Below are 19,417 nucleotides of genomic sequence, written 5' to 3'. Positions count from 1 at the left end.
ACACTTGGTTGATTGTTATCATTTGTTGTGGTTAAGCTGCCTTATGCCCCACACTCGTTTTAAATATCAAGTGTGCCACACATACTACTTGCATGCCTGATATGCTGTCGGGAACACGGCTCAGACCCATTCATCTCGACTTTTCCCCCACAATAGGACAGGCACGGTTTGTGCCTAAAACGTGAATTTTCACGCAGTGTTCTGCGTTCGCGGACACATTAGTTTTCCAGACACATCTTTTTAGGTGTCTTTTCATTTATATCGTATTTCTTCCATTATCCTCACGCTCCTTTCATTTTTCTTCCTCCCTTCCCTCTCTTCCCCTCCTTTGTCTGTTTATCTTTTTCTTCATCTCTTCTTTCTTTTTCTTTCCTGCTCCCTATACCTTTCCTCCATATCTTAATACTTTCTCCCTTTTACAGCTTTTGGCACTCCAGCATGGCTCACACGGTGACTTTGCGCCCACACCTGAAACTTTGTTCGTATAATGTAAACGGACTTAACATAGCGTCGAAACGTGGGCAAATTCTATATCAGATGCACAAAAGACAGGTCAGCATACTCTTGCTGCAGGAGACCCACTTCCATTCTGACTCCACTCCTTCCTGCTCCAATAGATATTTCAATAGATGGATACACAGTACCAACCCGACACAAAAATCTAAAGGAGTATCTATTGCGTTTCATAAAACACTCCCTATTGAGCTGCTTGATCAGGTGACGGACCCCCAAGGCAGGTATGTCTTTGTAAAAATTTTATTATGGGGGACTAAATTTACAATTGCCAACGTATACTTGCCTAACACACACCAAGTCCCATCAGCCTTGCAATACCTAAAGATTTTGGCGGGTTTCACGGAGGGCAAGCTCATACTCGGAGGGGACTTCAATACTCCCCTGGATCCACTTTTGGATTCATCGACATCCCGTTCGTCTATATCCTTTCCAAAAATACGGGCCCTAAAACGTACCATCTATAATATGCATCTCATAGACGTATGGCGAATACTGTACCCGGACTCACGAAACTACACACACTTCTCCAACATCCACCAATCATACAGTCGTATAGATTATTTTTTAGTCGAGCACGGCTGCTTAGATTGGTCCCCCAATTGTGAAATAGACCCTATGGTTTGGTCCGACCACTCACCCATATTCCTGACGCTTACAATCCCCTCTACACCAATAAAAGAATGGACATGGAGGTTAAATGACTCTCTCTTGACTGAACCAGGGTTTGAAACACAGATAGCAGAGACGATATCAAACTTTTTCACAGATCACACATCTGATGACACCTCACCACCCATGAAATGGGAAGCATTGAAGGCGGTATTACGGGGTAGGTTTATTCAGATGGGTGCTCGCATGAAAAAAGAACGTTCAACTGCGATAGTTACGGCAGTACATAAGCTAAGGACACTAGAAACTACTCATAAACGCTCCCCGACGGTTGAACTGCTTACGGAGGTTTCTTCTGCTCGCACCCAGCTTAGAGAGTTATATGAGGCATCAGCCCGCACGTTTGCGAACAAACTAGCTTTTCATCAATATAAATTTAGAGATAAATGTGGTAGATCCCTGGCTCGCACCCTCCACACCAAACAACCTAACTCCTTTATACCTCATATACGGGACAGCTCTGGGAAAACTGTCTCATCACCTTCCGAGATGGGACAGGTGTTCCGGGACTTTTATCAATCCCTATATAATATACCTGCAGCGAGCTCCACTGATCCTCCCCTCACTACAGCGGAAACACAAGCCTTATACATCGAGCAAACTGCATTACCCACTCTAGATGGCGAGACGATAGAGGACCTTGAGGCCCCGATTTCGGAAGACGAGGTTGCCCGCGCCATTACTTCTACCCCATCTGGTAAAAGCCCGGGTCCTGATGGCTTTACTCCGAAATTCTATAAACAATTTGCTACCCTTCTTACTCCCTTCTTGACAAAAGTATTTAACTCCATCTCTGAACGATCAGTGTTCCCACCACAAACCTTAGAGGCACATATTACCCTCATCCCCAAACCAGACAAAGACCTGAATGTTTGCGCTAATTACCGACCTATTTCGCTAATAGGAGTAGATCTAAAGGTGTACGCAAAAATTTTAGCTAATAGGTTGCAACCATTGTTACCCCGTTTAATACACCTAGATCAGGTTGGCTTTGTGAGTGGAAGGGAGGCGCGTGACAACACCCTAAAAACACTCCTCATTGCTGATTATGCTCGGGCCCACAATATCCCATTGTGCCTTCTCACAGTCGATGCGGAAAAAGCCTTCGACCGTGTCGACTGGCAATTTCTCCGCTTATCATTACAACAACTAGGTCTAGGCCAAAACATGATCTCCAGAATAATGTCCCTCTACACATCTCCTTCCGCTAGGATTAGACTAAACGGCTCCCTATCCCCTAAGTTTACTATACACAACGGAACGCGGCAGGGGTGCCCCTTGTCCCCCATTCTTTATGTAATTGTCATGGAACACCTAGCCATTGCCCTTAGAAACAATCCGGCCATACATGGCGTTAGAGTAGGCCCACTACACACTAAAATTGCCCTATTTGCTGATGATCTACTCATATTTGTAACCCAACCACAAATTTCTCTACCCTCCATTATGCAGGAGTTTCAGAGGTATGGAGAGGTTAGTAATTTTAAAGTTAATCTAAATAAGTCAGAAATCCTCAACATTTCACTCCCAACAGCGGTTCTACAACAGCTTACGACTTCCTTCCCTTTTAAGACAAGCTCCACATCTATCCGCTATCTAGGAATCCATATTCCAACAGTCTCATCCCAACTATTCTCCAGCAACTTCACCCCTTTACTTACCAGAACTCAAGCGGATCTGACCACATATGCCTCTAAACAGCTCTCCTGGCTGGGTAGGGTGAATGTCTTGAAGATGGATGTTCTCCCTCGATTCTTATACCTTTTCCAGACCATTCCTATCTATATCCCCACCTCGTTCTTCAAAAGGCTCTGTCAGATCTTCTCTAAATTTATATGGCAGGGACGTCGCCCCAGGATAAAACATGACACAATGATTCTCCCGAAAGTCAGGGGGGGTGCGGGGGTCCCAGATGCCTCTATATACCATAAGGCAGCGGTACTCGTGCGTATAGTGGATTGGTTCCACCACTCTTCCTCCAAACTTTGGGTTCAACTAGAGAAATATCTTAATGAGGCTGATCTTTGCGCCCTGCCATGGACCCCTATGGCTGGGCGTGGGGACGGCTTATTCTCCACTGCTCTTACTCGCCAAACTCTCCAGATTTGGGACCGCATGATCTCAGCGAGTAAATTGTCTAAAATCCAGGGCCCAATGACCCCTCTCTTCGGGACTCCGGCTTTCCCCCCAGCAGCGAACAAGTTAAGATTTGGACCCTGGAGTAGGGATAGCCATAGACGTTTAGCACAGGTCTTACGCGCTGACCCATCCTTGAGAACGGACATACCCTCTCGGACGGAATTAGGGACCTCAACAATGTGGTTACAAAGGGGTCAAATAACGTCATACATACGCACTTTCTCATCCATCTCAGAGATACTGGCCGACCCATCAGACTTTGACGAACTGCTTTTACAACCAGACCCACCAATACATGTAGTATCACTGTTGTATTCCCTACTACTGAACGAATATGCCCCTGACCTTCCAACATATACACAGAAATGGGAAGCGGAGCTGCAACACTCCATCTCCCCCACTGATTGGCAAAAAAGCTTTATCCTAACGCATAGGATTTCCCTGGCAACCAAGAACCAAGAAAAAGGGTTTAAATTATTAACGAGGTGGTACAGATGCCCAGTAGATATTAAAAAGTTTAACCCCTCTTTGACAGACGTGTGTTGGAGATGCCTGTCCTCTAGCGGGACAATGCTTCACATCTGGTGGGCTTGCCCTCCAATCTGGAAACTATGGCAAAAGGTCTTTGATCTTTACAGCAGGCTGATGGCGACATCAATCAAACCCACACCAGAGATAGCCCTATTATCTATACTCCCAGGCCCCCTCAAGTCGATTAAAAAAGATGTACTGCGCCACTTTCTGGCAGCAGTTAGGACAGTGATCCCCCGACATTGGAAAACGACAGATGTGCCTTCCTTGGGAGAATGGGTGGTTGAAGTGGACCAGATAAGAGATCTGGAGCGCCTGTTGGCGGAGGAAGTGGGAAAGGAGGAGCAGTTTACCGCCATCTGGACCTCATGGTCCATGTTTCGCTATTCTGATGAGTTTTCCCTTTGGGTCAGAGATACCCCACCCTTACCCGCCGATTAGCCATGCTGGAGTGCCTGGTGCCTCAGGTACCATCCCACACTTCTACTCACGTTCTTATTTCTGACTTTTTCTGTCTCCTCTTTGTTAAGTACTGAACCGACCACTCACATATATAGTTAAAGATCATATCTTTGGACTAGCTAAATGACTTGATTATCTATAATAGGTGAATAAAAGACTTCTACAGCAGTCTAATTCGTTGAGAGGGAACCCTCAGATAACACCAACCCGCGAAACTACAAGGTTCATTATATGTTGGCCCCCACCCGTATATTATTCCTCTCTTAGAATAAAGATTTCAATATACAATATGATATACCAGTAGTTCACCGAAAGCTGTATGTTAAAATGATCACTCCTGTTTATACATGGGTAAAGTACACCTCACTATTCTATGTATACTATATGTGTTGCCAAACTGTAAAGAATGGTATTTTTCTGTTATATTCTTTGTGTTCTTACTTTTGAAAATAAACTAAGATTGAAAACAAAACTAATACAGCATTTCATAACAAGAACATCATACCAACAGTCAGACGTGGTGGTAGCGTGATGGTCTTGGGCTGCTTTGCAGTTTCAGGACCTGGACGACTTACCATAAAGGAGAATGTCCGTCCATCAGTTTGTGACCTCAAGCTCAAGTGGTTATGCAACAGGACAATGTCCCGAACACAACAGTAAGTCCACCTCCAAATGGTTCAAACAAAGCAAAATGTAGCTTTTGAAGTGGCCTAATCAAAGCCTGGACTTAAATCCAATTGAGATGCTGTATCATGACCTTACACAGGCCGTTCATGCTGGAAAACCCTCCAATGTGGCTGAATTAAAACAATTCTGCAAAGAAGAGAGGGCTAAAATTGCTCCACAGCAATGTGAAAGACTCATTGACAGTTATCGCAAACGCTTGATTGCAGTTGTTGCCGCCAAGGGTGGCACAACCAGTTATTAAGTTTAGGGGGCAATTTCTTTTTCACATAAAACCAGGCAGGTTTGGACAGCTTTTTTGCCTTAATAAATGAAACCATCATTTAAAAACTGCATTTTGTATTTACTCGGGTTATCTTTGTTTAATAATAAAATTTGATGATCTGAGTCATTTAAGTGTGAAAAATATGCAAAAGAATTTAAAAATCTGAAAGGGGGAAAATACTTTTTCACAGCATTGTTCATGAACCACTCTCTGTCCAGAAATCAACCACAGAATCCTATCGTAGATAGAGTCCAAGGTTTGTGTAGGGAGGGACAGGAGAGACCCAAACCCACCTTCTCACAGCCTCTCTGTCAGTGTAAGGGGCACAAACCCGATGACTCATCTTTCACCTATTTCACACATCTAGATGGGTACACAATTTGAGAAACCAACAGCAGTTAAAACCAGGGGGAAATCCTATCATTTCGCTATACAGACTGGTACCTGAAAGCTGAGACTCCCAACTCTCTGGGCAAACTTAAAGTTGACAAATCTGACTCAGTGGCCCCATGTTCTCCCCCCCTTCTCGCCACTTTAGGGACCCCCTAATCCCCATAGTGCTATATGTAACATAATTGTTGCTGTTTAGTTAATAGTTTGTTTGACTGCTTCCACTTCTCAGGTTTTAATGGTAGTCAGTTAATGGTAATCAGTTCATGCCTAGTCTTAGTTATGTACCTTTTCAGGTATTGATTGATTGATAATGCTTTTATTTTGAGTACTGCTTAAGCTCGTACTTTTGACTTGTAAAGGCGTTGTTGCCTATTTTTATTGCCTTCACAGGCTTGCAATATTGTTATTCCTTTGAAAACTCAATAAATATATTTAAAGAAATGTGTGAGCCAGTTTGTTTCCTCCATGCAAAACTGAAAAAAAAACATAGTGGGAAGTTTGTAAATGCATGGGGCAGCTCTTTACAAACCTGTGAGGTGCAGTTTTGCAGTGTCACCTAATTCTACACTATAATTTCCAGAGGATAAAATTTAGCACATTCACTAAAGGAAATGAAGACTGCAGCTGTTTTAAACAAGCAAATTAGGAAGTGAGCATTTTGCAACAATGCCAGTGTGATGTTTTGCACACAACCTCCTTTCCTGCCACTGACAGAATTAAAAGATGTTTATCAAGAGACTACCAGCTTGTAGAAACAATCGGTAACCCTTTTGTGACTAATTTACCAATTTAAAATATGTACCAGGAAGATTCACCTGCAGTGAACTTTGTAATTCACCACTTTGTAAATATACCCCTGTAACTATTATGTCATCCTAGGCAAGGTTTCCAGTTTTAAGGATATGTAAGACTTTTGTTACAGTGATTTAATACATATACATTTTAATAGGCTGATAATTAGACAAAATTGTAAATCAGATTTTTTTTTCTTTATTTAATACTATTTTCCTGACAGACTCCATGGCAGCCTACGTATGGGTTAATCCCGCCTCTCATACCTCATAGGACCCCACTCCCATAAATCTTTGCTTCTAGACAGAGACTGTGTTCCTTTTTTGTCCTCCTCCTAGGACCAAGTGTATCTCTTACCTTATGAAGTTTTGTGGATCCAGTCCTGGTGGTTCGCACGTGTTTGATGATGGCGGTGTCTTGTTGGAGTCCAGCGTCCCCAGCTATTAGCAGGGCGGACATACGGGGTTCACTCTGATGCCTGAAGAGCTGATTATACCGGCCATTGGCTGGGGAGCGGCATCTCGGCCAATCGTCCCAGCTATTAGCGGGAGGCCTCCCTCATTATTACCCCGGTCGTGCGGTGAGCGCTCCTCTTGCTCCCATTCCAGGATGGATCCCCTCAGGTGCCGTGGTAATGTATACTTCTGTCTATGAATTTTTTTTTGGCAGCCTGTTGTGTGTGTTTGTTTTGTCCGAAATGCCTTTTCCTATGGCCATGGCGGCTGGGACGCATCTGCGTTCCAGTCCGCCGCTTCCCCGCTCCGACTGCGCAGCTGCGAAGTCTCGATTGAGATCGAGGCTTGGTTCGCACCTGCGCAGTCTGCGCGCGATGACGGCAACTGCGCATGCGCGCGAGCGCCGTGGAGCGGCGTCGGTCACAGCGTAGGGACGCTGTGGCCGCGATGACGTCATCACAGGCGGCAGATTCAAATAGCTGTCACATACAGCTATGCTTTGGGATGCTCTTTCGCTCAGGCAGCGGCTTCCCTGTGTCCATCTCTCTGGCTTCTGAGGTAAGGAGCTTTGTTGTACCTTCCTGTGTCTAGGTCTCTTTCTCCAAATAGGGGAAAGAGAAAGTGAAAGTATACATTGGTAGTTATTGGTTTCTTATTGATTGTGTTTGCAGTCCTTTGTTTCTGTCGCCATGGATGTCTCACCGCCCCCTAGTGGCCAACCCTTACACCGCAGGTAGGATGAAGTATTTTTAAATTTTTCATTCTGCCTGTATTGTTTGGAGTACTATTTAGGAACAAGGTATTATTTTCTTCCCCTTCAGCCCTTCTAGGTCTGAACCACAGCTATCGGCACATAAAGAAAAAGACCAGTCTAGGTCTCATCATCACCAGTCTACGTCAGGTTCTAGACGTACTAGGTCATCTTCCAGACACCGCAAAGAGGGGTCAAGGTCTAAATCTAGCCATCATTCCCCCCGCCATTCCAGCCGCCCTGAGAGGAAAGCTTGCTGGGGATGTAAAACTCAGGTCCCAGAGGGTAAATCTCTCTGTGAGTTGTGCTTTTCAAGAGCCACAAAGGAAAGAGGTGCTGATGACCAGCAAGTGGAGGCTCTGGTCAGGAAGGTGGTCCAGGAATCTCTTAATAAAGCAGATCTTGACCGAGCAGTAATTCCTCCTTCTGTTATAACTCCAGTTGCTGAAGATATGGAGTCCGAAGTTCCAGGCCCATCTCATCATAGTCTCTCTTTTAGCGGCTCCTCGGACAGCGAAGCAGAGATAATTGAACCTGGTGCAGGTTTTGACTTTTCCCTGGTTCCCCAACTAGTCAGGGCGGTTAAAGACGCATTGAGATGGGAGGAACCAGTAGAAGCACCCTCTAAACAGAGGAAATACTTTAAACACCTTAAGAAGGATCGCCCGAACTTCCCCTTCCTGGGTGAACTGGGTGAAATTATCCTGGATGAATGGGGTAAAGTTGATAGGAAAAACTCTTTAATTTCCAAGATTGCGAAGATGTATCCTTTCAAGAATGATGAGGTAAAACATCTTGAATCAGCCCCCCTTGTTGATGCAGCTCTCATGAGGCTGGTGAGACATGTTACGCTCCCTCTAGAGGATACCGTCTCTTTCAAGGATGGTTTGGAGAGGAAGATTGATACGGACTTAAAACGTATCTATATCACGGCAGGGATGGCTTGTAAACCGGCTCTGGCCCTCGCAGCTTTGTCAAAAGCCATGGAGTCCTGGACGGATGATGTGGGTGCAGCTCTAGGAAGTGTGTCTGAGGACTTATTCAAGAGCTCTCCAATACATGAGCTGAAACTGGCTTCGGTCTTCCTGGGAGAGGCATCCATCGACATTATTCGCCTCGTGGCACGTGTCATGCTTTCATCAGTTACAGCAAAACGTGCCCTCTGGTTACGCCCATGGGTTGCAGACCCTGCCTCTAAACAGGCCTGGTGCAGGATTCCTTTCGAAGGCTCCTCTCTCTTCGGAAATAAATTGGATTCTGCTATCTCCCGTGCTACTGGGGGCAAGTCAGGATTCTTACCCCAGGACCGTCGTATCCTTAACCAAAGAAGGACTCAACCTAGACAAGAACCAGAACGCGCTAGAGATGCTCGTCGCTACAGACCTGGTCGGGAGTTTAGGAAAAACTGGAGGAGAGGCCAGCCTTCAGGCCAAAAATCCTCAAAGTCAGCCCCGTCAAGTGGTCGGGACACTTCCAAGTCCTTTTGATACGATGCCTGTCCAGGTAGTGCAAGTAGGGGCTCGTTTACTCCGGTATCAGCACGTCTGGGCAGCCTCGATTCAAGATTACTGGACCGTCAAAACGGTCTCCTCAGGTCACACTTGGGTTTTCACCAATCCACCCAGTCACCGGTTTGTGCCTACGGTCCTTCCGCTCTCAGAAGAAAAAAGACAAATTCTTCTATCTTATACAGAATCCCTGATTGCCCAAGGGGCCGCCATTCAAGTTCCATCAGAAGAAAAATTTCTTGGAATTTATTCCCCCCTTTTCATGGTCCTCAAAAAGAGTGGCTCTTGGAGGCCAGTAATCGACCTTACACATCTAAATTCCTTCATCAAGAAGGAAAAATTCAAGATGGAAACCCTGCTGACAATCCGACAAACAGTTCAACCAGGAGATTGGCTGGTCTCCATAGACCTGAAAGACGCCTACTTTCATGTGCCGATCGCAAAAGATTTCCAGAGGTATCTCCGATTCGCAGTAGGCCAGAGGCATCTCCAATTCACTTGTCTCCCATTCGGGCTCACAACATCGCCTCGAGTGTTTTCGAAGCTCTTATTGGCGGTAGTTGCTCTAATCCGAGTAAGAGGCATCCGGTTACACCATTACTTGGACGACCTACTCCTACTGTCTCAGGACAGGGAACAGATTTTGTCACATCGGGACCAAGTCATATCTACTCTGACAGAGTTCGGTTGGCTATTGAACAGGGAGAAAAGTCACCTAGTTCCGACACAAACTCTAGTATTCCTCGGGGCCCTATTCAACACAGTGGAGAGCACCATCTCTCTTCCTTTGGAGAAGATTCCGGTAATTCGAGAGAGAATTCGCCTAGCATTGTCAGCAACTCTCCTCAGAGCCTCTCAGTGTCTCAAAATAATCGGCACTATGGTAGCCACAGCCCCCATGGTGAAGTGGGCGCAATGGAAAATGCGGCCCTTTCAGAAGGGTTTTCTCCAGCAATGGGATCCAGGGTCTCGAGACCATCTGGTGCGGGTAACCACCTCCATGCGGGAGAGCCTCCCTTGGTGGCTGCTACGGAAAAACCTCCTCAATTGTCACTCCATAGCTCCTGTCTCCTGGATTACAGTGACAACGGATGCGAGCAACAGAGGTTGGGGCGCTCTCTGTCTGACGGAGATAGCCCAGGGCAGGTGGGACTTCCCATCCCAAGGGATAGTCTCAAATGTCCTGGAGCTCCGAGCTGCCTTCCGTGCCCTTCAAGCTTTTCTCCATCTGATATCAGGAGCCTCAGTTCTCCTGAGACTGGACAACACGACCGCAGTGTCATACATCAAGAGACAGGGGGGCACCCGCAGTCTCGCCTTACTGAGGGAAGTAAGCCCGATCATGTCCTGGGCCCAGATGTACTTAACAAATCTATCCGCTGTTTATCTTCCAGGAATTCAAAATGTCCAAGCGGACTTCCTTTCAAGAGTCACCCTGGACAACAACGAGTGGTCCCTCCACACCGAAGTTTTCGATTGGCTCCTGTCTCTAGGGATGATGCCGGAAGTGGATCTGTTCGCATCCCCATGCAATTTCAAGCTGGGGAAATATTACACGAGGTGTCGCTGTCCCCAGGCCTTCGGAGTGGATGACCTGACGGACCAGTGGAAATTCCACAGGGCCTATGCCTTTCCCCCAGTTCCAGTCATTCTTCGTTTTCTCTCGAGGCTCAGGTGGGAGAATGTCGAGGTACTGGCAGTGGTTCCGTTTTGGCCCAACAGGCCATGGTTTCCTCTCCTGATGCAGCTCAGTTACCGAGAACCGGTCCCTCTCCCGTCCAGACCAGATCTCCTGCTGCAGGGAGCGTCTCTTCACCCTTGCCCATCCCAGCTCCATCTGATGGCTTGGTGGTTGAGAGGAGAAGGTTGGAAGCTCTAGGTTGTCCTAGTACAGCTATTGCTACATTGTTGAATGCCAGAAGAGCGGGCACCAACAGAGTATATCAGAGGATTTGGGCGAAGTTTGCGGACTATATGATTTCCACCAATGGATCCTGTAGTAATCCAAGGATTCAGGACATTTTAGGTTTTCTACAAACTGGCCTGGATCTGTCCCTATCGGTGAGTTCCTTGCGGGTCCAGGTTTCGGCAATCTCAGCCTTCACAGGCGTATCATGGGCCAGACACCCCCTTACTAGGCAGTTCTTCAAGGGAGCAATAAGGCTTAGGCCTCAGAAAAGACCAAGATTCTCTAAATGGGATCTCCCTCTCGTCTTGGATTTCTTCTCAAAAAAGGAAATACGGCATATGGATCAGTCATCAATTAGAGAGCTTTCTCTCAAAGTGGTCTTTCTAGTGGCCATAACATCGGCCAAGAGAGTTTCTGAAGTTGGATCCCTAGGATACAAAGAACCTTTTCTTACCTTCTTCCCAGACCGGGTAGTCTTGATCCCCATGTTAGGATCGAATCCTAAAGTAACAACCATCTTCCATGAAAATCAGGAGATTGTCCTCCCTACTTTCAGATCCACTGAGGACTCTAATGTTCACCCTCTAGATGTTGGGCAGGTTCTGAAACAATACCTAGAAGCCACAGCTTCTTTCCGCCAGTCTGATTATCTGTTTGTGCTTTTTCACGGCAAGAACAAGGGTTTACGGGCTTCCTCCAGAACCATCGCATCATGGATCGTTCAAGCTATCCAATGGGCATACAGGTCTAAGGGTTTGGCTCCTCCGGAGGCGGTAACCGCTCATTCTACCAGGAGCGTCTCTACATCATGGGCAGCATCCCGACATGTGTCTCCAGATGTAATCTGTAAAGCGGCCTCATGGTCATCAATTAACACTTTTATGACACACTATTGTGTAGAACCGGCTTCTTTGTCTACGGTTAACTTTGGTTTGCACGTATTATCTGTTGATGATGCCAATTAAACCTTTTTTTCTTTAACCAGCAATTGCCCACCCGGGTGTGTATGGCTAGTTATTTCCCATACGTAGGCTGCCATGGAGTCTGTCAGGAAAACGGAAAATTTATATCAAATACTTACCGTAATTTTCCTTTCCTGATGGACTCCATGGCAGCAGGAGTTCCCTCCCAGTTGCTGGAGTAGGCTAAGTTACGGAACACAGTCTCTGTCTAGAAGCAAAGATTTATGGGAGTGGGGTCCTATGAGGTATGAGAGGCGGGATTAACCCATACGTAGGCTGCCATGGAGTCCATCAGGAAAGGAAAATTACGGTAAGTATTTGATATAAATTTTCCGTTTTATCTAGGTGGCAAGCACAAGTAGTGTCCCGCTGCCACCAAGAAGACAAAGACAGGCCCGTCGTGCCCATAGTGCCCTTCTGGCTGCATTTGCCAATTCTAATTGGGAACCCACCACTTCTGCAGCACCCGTACTTCCACCATTCACTGGCCAACCCGGAATTCAGGTGGAAACAGTTGATTTTACATCACTTGATTTTTATTCGCTGTTTTTCACAGAAGATCTCTATAGATCTGTTGTGGACCAAAGCAATTTGAATGCTGGTCAATTCATCGCCGCTAATCCCCAGCTGACCCTTGCCAGAGAATGGAAACCAATTACGGTTTCCAAATTTAAGACCTTTCTGGGCCTATCCCTCCTCATGGGTGTAACTAAAAAGAGTGAGTTGCGGTCATATTGGTCCACTGACCCAATTCACCATACGCCCGTGTTCTCTGCTTCCATGGCCAGGGCATGATACGAGCAGATCTTGCGGTTCATGCACTTCAACAACAATGAACTCTGTCGTCCTCGGGGTGACCCTGGATACCATCAGCTCTACAAAATTCGGCCCCTCGTAAACCACTTCAACCAACACTTTGCAGCCTACTCCCCATCAAGTTGTCTGCATTGATGAGTCCCTGATTAAGTTTTCTGGCCGCTTGTCTGTCAAACAGTACCTTCCCAGCAAGCGTGCCAGATACGGGGTCAAGATGTATAAGCTCTGTGACAGGGCCACAGAATATACATATAGTTTTATGGTTTACGAGGGAAGAGATAGTCACATAGAGCCGGAGAACTGCCCAGATTACACAGGGAGCGCTGGTAAGATTGTGTGGGACTTGGTGTAACCTTTATTTGGAAAGGGATACCAAATGTATGTTGACAATTATTACACGAGCGTGTCACTTTTTAGTCACTTGTTTGATCAACAAATTGGAGCATGTGGCACTGTGCGATCTAATCGCTGGGGCTTTCCCCAGCGGCTTGTAGAATCCCGTCTTAGGCTGGGGGAGAGAGTCTGCTTGAAGTGTAATAACTTGGTCGCTGTGAAGTGGAGGGATAATAAGAATGTTTTCGTTCTGTCTTCCCTTCATGCAGACACGATGGTCCAAATTCCTACGACGACTGGTGTTGTGGAGAAACCCCTCTGCATCCACGAATATAAACTTAATATGGGAGGGGTGGACCTCAACGACCAGTTGTTGGCGCCGTACCTAATTGCCCGTAAGGCCAGACGCTGGTACAAAAAAGTGTCTGTTTATTTATTTTAATTGGCTTTGCTGAATGCTTTTGTGCTATACAAAGCTTCAGGACGAACTGGATCCTTCCTTAAATTCCAGGAAGAGATCATCAGAGCCCTTCTGTTTCCAGACGGTGCTTTGGCCCAACTTCCCAACGCAAATGCAGTAAGCCGGCTGCATGAGAGGCATTTTCCGTATGTCCTCCCTGGTACCTCTACCCAACGAGCCACCCAAAGAAAATGTCGTGTCTGTAGAAAGCGCGGATATAGGCGTGACATCCACTATTTTTGTCCTTCCTGTCCTGACCATCCTGGTCTTTGCATTGGTGAATGTTTTGAACGCTACCACTCACTAGTGGAGTTTTAGCGTAGGGTACAGCACTACACAGACTAGGACACACTTACACAGGGTCTCCAAAGATGCCATCACATTTTGGAAGACCCGAACCTGGAACCGTTACAGTTACAAAAAAAAGTTAAAAAAACGAACAAAAAAAATTTAAAATAAAAAAACAAAAATAGTTGTCGTTTTATTGTTATCTCTCTCTCTATATTGCTCTGCTCTTTTTTACTGTATTGTACAATGCAGTGTTTTATTGTTACTATGTTTTATCATGTTTGCATTTCAGGTATGTAATTCTTTTATGCTTTACTGTTTACTGTGTTTTATTGTTAACCATTGTTTTGTTTTCAGGTACGCCATTCAGCTGCAGCATGGGTTTATTCATCTTGACAGCAACAGCGTTTGCTCCTACGATATGTAAAACTGTGACTCCAGCGTTGTCGGAGGTGATTTCACCACCACAGTTAAAAAAAAGAGCATATATGCCTAAGCATGGGGGCAGGGGTGGAGGAGCGATTTGCTCCTAACATTAGGGGTAGATGCCCCCATGCTTCGGCATATATTTTTTATGCACAGATTGCGTTAAAAAATGTTTTATTTTTACTATGCTTTATTGTATTTGCTTTGCAGATCTGGTAAGCCTTACTGTTATACTGTAATGTTACTTTGTTTTATTGTTAGCCATCATTTGCTTAGCAGGTACGCCATTCAGCTGCAGCACTGATTTTTTTATCTTGACAGCAACAGCGTTTGCTCCCATGATACGTAAATCAGCGACTCCAGCGCTGTAGAAGGTGATTTCATGCATGTATGCTCATATAGGCGTGCGGGGTGTGCCTGGGCACACCCTAATCACCCCGTGTGGCGCAGATTCCCCAAAGCCCCATAACAGGGCTCCTAAAAAAATGTTTTCTAATAAAAAAATTAAAATAAAACCTACTGACACCATCCACTGGCCTACTGAAACCAACCTCTGCCCTACTCACAAGTCCACTGCTCTACTAACACTGTCCATGTTTTTATAAATTTGGGGTGCACACCCTAATGCAATAGGCTGCGCACACCTATGTATGCTCATCATTAGAAGTGGGTGGATGAAGGGCGGTATTCTAATGGTGGGCATACCCACCGATCAATCTCTTTTTTTTGTTCAGCCCACAGACTGCATTGAAAAAAGAACATTACAATGTATGCCCAACAAGGACCAGCAATGTACTGGTATGTTGCTGGACTTTGAGTGGTTATACCAGAATGATGCCTGCAGGTTAAGGTATAATCTTGGTATCATTCTTTTCAGCCAACGGTCGACTTTCATGTAAAAGCAATCCTAGCAGCTAATTAGCCTCTAGACTGCTTTTATAAGCAGTGGGAGGGAACGTCCCCCCCTCCCTCCGTCTTCCATGGTTTTCTCTGGCTCTCCTGTCCCAACAGGGAACCCGAGAATGCAGCCGGTGGTTCCGCCAGCTGGCCATAGAGCTGATCAGAGACCAGAATGGCTCCAATCATCTCTATGGAATAAGAAACCGGAAGCTACGAGCATTTCATGACTTAGGTTTCATCAGATATAAACAGCGCCATTGAGAAATTGGCAAAGAATTTTATCACACCGATCTTGGTGTGTTCAGATGCTTTGAGGGCAGAGGAGAGATCTAGGGTCTAATAGACCCCAATTTTTTTAAAAAAGAGTACCTGTCACTACCTATTGCTATCATAGGGGATATTTACATTCCCCGAGATAACAATAAAAATGATTAAAAAAAATAAAAATGAAAGGAACAGTTTAAAAATATAATAAAAAAGCAAAATAAATAATTTAAAAAAAAAAAAAAAGCACACCTGTCCCCCCGTGCTCACGAACGCAAGGCGAACGCAAGTGTCGATCTGGTGTCATATGTAAACAGCAATTGCACCATGCATGTGAGGTATCACCGCGAAGGTCAGATCGAGAGCAGTAATTTTAGCAGTAGACCTCCTCTGTAAATCTAAAATGATAACATGTAAAGGCTTTTACAGGCTTTTAAAAATGTATGCAGTTTGTCGCCGCTGCACGTTTGTGCGCAATTTTAAAGCATGTCGTGCTCGGTATCCATGTTCTCGGCAAAAGATCATCTTTTTTATTACATCAAACATTTGGGCAATATAGTGTGTTTTAGTGTATTAGAATTTAAAAAAGTGTGATTTTTTTCCCCCAAAAAAATTGCGTTTGAAAAATCGCTGCGCAAATACTGTGTGAAAAAAAAACCCACCATTTTAATCTGTAGGGCCTTTGCTTTAAAAAAAAGATATAATGTTTGGGGGTTCAAAGAAATTTTCTTGCAAAAAAATAATATTTTTTTCATGTAAACAAAAAGTGTCAGAAAGGGCTTTGTCTTCAAGTGGTTAGAAGAGTGGGTGATGTGTGACATAAGCTTCTAAATGTTGTGCATAAAATGCCAGGACAGTTCATAATGACCCCCAAATGACCCCTTTTTCGAAAGTAGACACCCCAAGCTATTTGCTGATAGCATGTTGAGTCCATGGAATATTTTATATTTTGCCATAAGTTTTGGGAAAATTACACTTTTTTTTTGTGCACAAAGTTGTCACTAAATGATATATTGTTCAAACATGGCACGGTTATATGTGGAAATACACCCCAAAATACATTCTGCTGCTTCTCCTGAGTACGGGGATACCACATGTGTGGGACTTTTTGGGAGCCTAGCCGTGTACAGGACCCCGAAAACTTCAGGATTTCTAAGGGTGTACATTTTTAATTTCACTCCTCACTACCTATCAAGTTTGAAGGCCATAAAATGCCAAGATAGCACAATCCCCCCCCCCCCCCCAAATGACCCCTTTTTGGAAAGTAGACACCCCAAGCTATTTGATGAGAGGCATGTTGAGTCCATGGAATATTTTATATTTTGCCACAAGTTGCGGGAAAATTTTTTTTTTTTTGCACAAAGTTGTCACTAAATGATATATTGTTCAAACATGGCATGGTTATATGTGGAATTACACCCCAAAATACATTCTGCTGCTTCTCGAGAGTATGGGGATACCTCATGTGTGAGACTTTTTGGGAGCCTAGCCGCGTACAGGACCCCAAAAACCAATCACCGCCTTCAGGATTTCTAAAGGCGTAAAATTGTGATTTTACTCTTCACTACCTATCACAGTTACGGAGGCCCTGAAATGTCCAGATAGCACAACCCCCCCCCCCCCCCCCCCCAATGACCCCATTTTGGAAAGTAGACACCCCAAGGTATTTGCTAAGAGGCATGGTGAGTATTTTGCAGATCTCATTTATTTTTGAAAATGAAGACAGAAAAAAAAAAGTATCTTTTTTCTTTTTTCAAAACTTTGTGACAAAAAGTGAGATCTGCGAAACACTCAACATGCCTCTCAGCAGATAGCTTGGGGTGCCTACTTTCTCAAATGGCCTCCGAAACTGTGATAGGCAGTGAGGAGTGAAATCACTATTTTACGCTCTTAGAAAGCCTGAAGGCGGTGATTGGTTTTCGGGGTCCTGTACGCAGTTAGACTGCCAAAAAGTCCCACACATGTGGTATCCCCATACTCAGGAGAAGCAGCAGAATGTATTCTGGGGTGTAATTTCACATATAACCATGCCATGTTTGAACAATATATCATTTAGTGACAATGTTGTGTAAATAAATAAATAAAAATATTGTAAGTTTCCCGAAACTTGTGGCAAAATATTAAATATTCCATGGACTCAACATGCCTATCAGCAAATAGCTTGGGGTATCTACTTTCCAAAATGGGGTCATTTGGGGGGGGGGGGTTGTGCTATCTGGGCATTTCATGGCCTCCGAAACTGTGATAGGTAGTGAGGAAGTGAAATCACCATTTTCCACCCTTAGAAAGCCTGAACGCGGTGATTGGTTTTCGGGGTCCTGTACTCGGCTAGGCTCCCAAAAAGTCTGACACATGTGGCTCAGAATGTATTTTGGGGTGTCATTCTACATATGCCCATGGCATGTTTGAGCAATATATCATTTAGTGACAGCTTTGTGCAAAAAAAAAATGTTTTTTCATTTTCCCGCAACTTGTGGCAGAATATAAAATATTCAGTGGACTCAACATGCCTATCAGCAAATAGCTTGGGGTGTCTACTTTCCAAAATGGGGTAATTGGGGGGGTTGTGCTATCTTGGCATTTTATGACCTTCAAAACTGTGATAGGTAGTGAGGAGTGAAATCAAAAATTTACACCCTTAGAAATCCTGAAGGCAGTGCTTGGTTTTCGGGGTCCTGTACGCGGCTAGGCTCCCAAAAAGTCCCACACATGTGGTACCACCGTACTCAGGAGAAGCAGCAGAATGTATTTTGGGGTGTAATTCCACATATAAACATGGCATGTGTGAGCAATATATCATTTAGTGACAACTTTGTATAATTTTTTTTTGTCATTAATATATTATTAAATATATATATATTAAATATTCAATGGGCTCAACATGCCTCTCAGCAATTTCCTTGGAGTGTCTTCTTTCCAAAATGGGGTCATTGGGGGGGGGGGGGTTTGGGCTGACAGCGGGAAGAAAAAAAATGAACAATAACCGGCATTTGTTTATCTCTGTGATCAGCTGTCATTGGCTGACAGCTGATTACGTGGTAAAGGGCCTGCTGTGATTGGCCCTTTACCCAATCTATGATCAGCTGAGTCTCCCGCAGCCGAGTCTCAGATCACAGAGGAAAGAAATTAAAGTGATTGTAAAGTCTTGTTAAAAAAAATAACAAACATGTTATACTTACCTCCTCTGTGCAGTGGGTTTTGCACAGGGCAGCCTGGATCCTCCTCTTCTCGGGTCCCTCTTCGCTGCTCCTGGCTCCTCCCTTCTGTTGAGTGCCCCCACAGCAAGCAGCTTGCTATGGGGGCACCCAAGCTTAGCTGCAGCTCCATGTGCCCATTAACAGACACGGAGCTGCTGTTTGGCCCCGCCCCCTCTCTCTTGATTGGCTATGACTTTGATTGACAGCCACGGCACCGCTACTGTGTCTTAGCCAATCAGGGGGGAGAATCCCAGACGGCCGAGGGACTGGTAGACATCGCTGGAGAGAGATGGGGCTCAGGTAAGTATTAGGGGATGCTGGGGAGGCTGCTGCACACAGAAGGCTTTTTATCTTAATGCATAGAATGCATTAGGATAAAAAAACCTTCTGCCTTTACAACTCCTTTAAATCAATAAAAAATTCACAAATTTTTTTTTACATACTGTCACCAGACTTGTGTGGCGGTGATCAAGGACACTGACTGGCGACAGTATGTTAAAGAAAAAGATTATATTGTTTTTTAATTCAATTTTTTTTTAATGTTTTCTTTTTTTTTTTTTACATACTTTCATCAGAGTAGTTCAGTGTCACCATAGTGACACTGTACTACTCTGGTGGGGTGATCAGTGATTTTTTTTTTACACTTTGCTGTTACAATGATGATCACTGTAACAGCAATCTTTTGAACAGTCATGAT

This window comes from Aquarana catesbeiana, linkage group LG01 (assembly GCF_042186555.1).
Source record: "Aquarana catesbeiana isolate 2022-GZ linkage group LG01, ASM4218655v1, whole genome shotgun sequence".
In the NCBI taxonomy this organism is placed as follows: domain Eukaryota; kingdom Metazoa; phylum Chordata; class Amphibia; order Anura; family Ranidae; genus Aquarana; species Aquarana catesbeiana.
Note: the sequence above shows the minus strand (reverse complement) of the source record.